Genomic DNA, 4,624 nt, shown 5'->3' on the forward strand with positions numbered 1-4,624 from the left:
CCAAATGCTGTTGGAGAAAAGGCGCCGATAGACTTGCTCAACACAGGGTCACCACACATCTGCAGTCTGCAAAAACTACAGTATCTGGGGAGTGCAATAAAACGAGGTACACCTGTATATGGTGTGAGGCAGGGGTCCAATTTCGCCCCATTGCTCCGGCATACTCATTCAAGCAGGACCCAGTGCAATCTTGTCTTCAAGGAGATGAGCAAATCTAACCGTCAGGCTGGAATCGAAAGCCGGCGAAACTGTCACTCAAGAGGGAATTATGAAACAAAGACATTTCAGCTGGAGATGCAGAGAGGTTCACCACCAGCAGTCTGCACGGGAAGACTGTCAGGGCCGTGTTCAGGGATGGAGTAATTGAACATAAATGGAAGATATGCCCAGATCTCAGCTTGGCCCAGCAAGGACCCCATTCTGTGCCTTTCCTTTTTTTTTTTTTTTTTTTTTTTTTTTTTGATGACACAAGAGGTGTTCAAGCAACCCAATGCCCAGGTCGTGAGCATAGCCGGTGGTCTGACCACCTCTTCTCAAGTTATTTTCCTCTGTCCCTAGGCTGGCAGAGGTTTGCTGGCTCAGGCCCAGAACCCCTGCTGGAGCCAGGTTTTGTTCACCTTCACAGATTTGGGACACCAGGGGGGAATCTGCTGGTAAGTGGAAGGGAGAAGCTTTTACAAGAAATAACTTTTTCAGCAAATCCAGTGTATTTTTTTAACCTCTCACTTTTTCCTCCTTGCAATTGTGACATGTCTACATGAAATTGGCCACAGGAAGGAAGCCCTGTTCAAGAAGCTATTTTCTGAACATCCCTCTACACCCTGGATTTCACAACATGCATACATTTAGCTGGAGCCATGGGGACTTTGTGCCCCCGGGGCAGCTGGAGTTTGGGAGTCCAAACGATAGTTACATCTCCTGTGTGATGCTCTCATACAGACGGAGAAGGCGAGAATCAAAGGGTAATTAAATATTTATTTCGGAGAAAGAGCCTTTTCAGAACAGAAAGTCTAACCGCCTCTGCAAATAAGCCTGAAGTCAGAGGTCAAGCCAATGATATTCCACAATGGGGAAGTTAAGAGTTTAGAGAAGGACGAGGGAAAAATAGAATGACCCAACCACTGGGAGGTACCAGTGACTCAGGGCTGCTGCTTTTAAAAGTACCCTTTTGCTTCTACGGGGAGCCCACGGTCATTGGTTTATGGCCCAAGGAATGTGCGGCCCGCACTGACGACTTACTACGATGTTTGCGCTCGTCCAGATGAACAAGGGGGAGTTACCCTCCAACGTCCCCTTCTGTCTCGGCTCTGGGAACCGCGTACGGTCGGCATCGAGCGCTTCTGCCCCTAAACGCGCTACCCGTTCAAGTCGTAGGCATGATCAAAGCCCCCTGACTAGTGCCGGCCCAGCTGTCACCCCCTCCTCCTCCCTGGTGGGGGTGGTCGCAGCCACGCACCTCTGAGCTCAAGTGCGCAGGCTGCAGCCCCCACGTTTGGTGCCTCCTGGGCACCAGGCGCTCCGCGTACGGCGTCTGCTCCTCGCAGCGGCTCCCGGGGGTGGCTACACCCGTCTGTGGTCGGCAGAGGAGGACACAGGCTTGGGGTGGCCGGGGGCCTTTTGAGGAAGGGCAGGCGGCAGGGATAGTGGAGCGGGGCGTGACCACAGGTCTGGAGGGCCGTGCCCTCGGTGGCCGAGCTCACCTGTCCCCGGCACCGCGCCCCATGCTCCGGGAGTGCGGCTGGAGTGGACTGGCCGCCCTCCTCGTCAGCGTCCCCGAAGCGGGGCGGACTGTGGCCACGGGGAGGCGTCGTGTGCTCCTGAGTCCTGCTCCCTCTGACCTGGCATCTTTGCCACGGCTCTGTTCACTAACGTGGCTCTGGAGCGTTCGGGGCCTGGAGACCATGGAATTCAAACTCACCTTCTCGATCAGGAAACAGGTGCCCTGACGAGGAACCGGAGGGCCTCACTGATGCATCGGTGAGTGTTGCTGCGTAAGAAACTACCTCGGGCCACCGAGGCCTACGACAGCGCTGCCGCGTCGCTCCTCAGGACTCCTGCGTGCACTGGTGATCCTTCAGCTGCTCTCACCTGGCTCAGCCTCTCATCCTGGGCGTCTTCAAGCGACGGGGAGCACGTGCCAAGAGTGTAAAGGAGGACCTGCCTCACCTCGGACGTCCCACGTCCTTCCTGCTCCACCGCACTGGTCAGGGGTTTCACGAGGCCCGCCCGGCGGGGACGACTAGTGACGTGCAGTCCGCCTCTGGAGGGGAGGGGCCGCAGAGCCACGCGGCTAAGCGGGGGATCGCGGGAAGCGCCCTGCAAGGAGGGGGCCGTTATTCTAACACCCGCCCAGACGATGGGACCAGTTCCCCGCAGAGGCAGGACTTCAACCCATGGACTTTCCAGGAGCCCCACCTGACTCACGGACGGGCTTCTGGCTCCGAAGAACATCGAGGGGAGACTGGGTGTGTCCGCGCCTCCCCTCGGGACTGTGCCGAGCAGCGTCTGTTTCCCGGAGGTCCCACGGTACAGCCACCTGCCTGCCTCCTTCCTCCAGAGTATCCCAGGATGGGAGGCTGCTAACTCTCCCCCAGCAAGAGGGGGTTCAGCCGGGGCAGTGGGGACAGGAGAGAAAGTTGGAGACCCCGTTTATATTTCCATTTGCCCAAAAAGGAGATTAACTTGGCTACGTTTATAAACGGACAGACAGGGAGACCTTCCCTTGGAGCTCACGTCAGGTGTTCTGAGTCCTGTCGGGACACAGAGGACCCTGAGGCAGGGGGACACGCCTCACAACCCAGGCGACAGGTCGTGGCCCCTTGAGATGCGTGGTGTGCGCCTGTCTGGTTGAGTGGATCGAGGGTTATGCCGCGGTCACCCTTCACAACGGTGTACGGGCGAGACAGAGCACGACCGTGGAAATATCTCGAGTGGCGTCGACGCTCAGGGCAGCGTTCTTTAAAGGGCGGCCCAACTCGAGGGTGACTTACATGCTTTTCCATCGAGGCGCCGGTTCCAAATTGCTGCTTCCATTTCTGGGTATGAGAAGCAAGTCTACCTGTAGACTGATGTGATTTCTCTCTTTGTAACATACACGTATCACTTATCTCCTAAATAAATATTAAAATAAGCACACTTAATCTGCGTCTTTGAGGCGGAAGACATTCAGACGACTACGAAGAAAAAGATTTAGGGGCTCCCGGCTGGCTCAGTCGGTGGAGCATGTGACTCTTGATCTCAGGGTCATGAGTTCAAGCCCCATGCTGGGCATGGAGCCCGCTTAGAATTAAAAACAAATTTTTTTTTTTTTTTAAACGTTTGGAATTTTTCCCGTCGTGATGTGATTTCTGGGACTGAAAATGAAGTGGGAAAACCACAAAATGGTGCTTATCCTTGCATCTGCGCCTTTGGACCTGCCATCTTTTATGTTTCTCCCGTACATTTTGTTATGTTTGTTCCCGGCTGCAAGTGACCGAGAGGGCTCCCGCTCTAGCTCCTTTGTTTTCCTGTCTCAGGACCTGCCTAGCGCCTGGCCCGCAGGTCAGCACCTCGAGATCCTTTGTGGCTAAATGGAGTTGCGTCCTGCCTGCTTGCTGTGTGCAGAGCCCCTCATGATGAGTGCCTTCTAGAACCTTCTGCGAGCCTGGGGCAGCTATGCACGGCACTTAACTGCATCCCCGCCCCACCCCCCTTCTTTCTTTTCTTGTGGGGCTTTGGCGTAATTGACAAAAGGAGGTGCCTCGGGTAAACCACTCTTGTTCTGGGAGTTGAGAGAGAGGCTCTGTTCTAGATGGTTCTGTTCCCTCAGCCTGGGAGTTTCTTGCTGAAGCCCTGCTAGGACCTAGGACTTCTCAGCTGTCAGCATGCTTCCTGTTTGTGTGTTTGATGTGGCACCTGCCTCGTAACTACCTTGGTTTCCTTTCTTGTCATTCAAGGAGTGGGTTGGAGCAGAAGACATTTGAGGTCCCGTGCTAGTTGCCCAGGCCTGCTACGACGAATGACCACAAACCTAGCAGCTTCAAACAACACAAATTTGGGGGCACCTGGGTGGCTCCAACTCTTGGTTTCAGCTCAGGTCATGATCTCGTGGTGTCGTGAGTTCGAGCCCCGCTTTGGGCCCTGCGCTCACAGTGTGGAGCCTGCTTGAGATGCTCCCTCTCTCTCCCTCTCTGCCCCACCCCCGCTCACACTCTCACTCTCTCTCTCTCGAAATAGATAAATAAACTTTAGAAAAAGAAAAAACAACAACACAAATTTGTTTCTGCACAGTCTGGAGGTCAGAAGTCCGACTTGGGTCTCGGTGGTTAAAATGAGGCCGTCAGCGGGGCTGCATTCCTTCTGGAGGCTCCGGGATGGATCTGTTCTGGCCTCTTCCAACTTCTAGAAGCACCTGAGTCCCTTGACTCAGGGCCGCTCCTCCGTCTGCAAAGCCCAGCAACCTCTTCTCAGGGCCCTGGTGATTTTGTGGCCCCGGGTCGTCCAGCACTATGTCCTTTCTCCAGGTCCTTAACCCAGTCCATCCCTGCCCGGCTCCCCGGCCCCCTTCCCTCTTGTGTCCTTCCGGGGACTTTTAGACGTTCCATCTGCTTGCTCACGGCGGCGTTCGGGGACTTAGAAAGGGACG

The 4,624-nt window shown here is 55.2% G+C and overlaps 1 long non-coding RNA gene across 1 annotated transcript; it reads right to left on the reverse strand.

Moving 5' to 3' along the window:
- Positions 1 to 955: 955 nt before the first annotated feature.
- On the reverse strand, positions 956 to 4,119 carry LOC123382394. The gene is made up of 2 exons (XR_006590694.1): positions 2,416 to 4,119; positions 956 to 2,316 (listed from the first exon to the last, which is right to left on the reverse strand). It is a non-coding gene; the product is annotated as an uncharacterized LOC123382394 (long non-coding RNA).
- Positions 4,120 to 4,624: the final 505 nt, after the last annotated feature.

Source organism: Felis catus, chromosome E2 (assembly GCF_018350175.1).
Source record: "Felis catus isolate Fca126 chromosome E2, F.catus_Fca126_mat1.0, whole genome shotgun sequence".
Taxonomy (NCBI): domain Eukaryota; kingdom Metazoa; phylum Chordata; class Mammalia; order Carnivora; family Felidae; genus Felis; species Felis catus.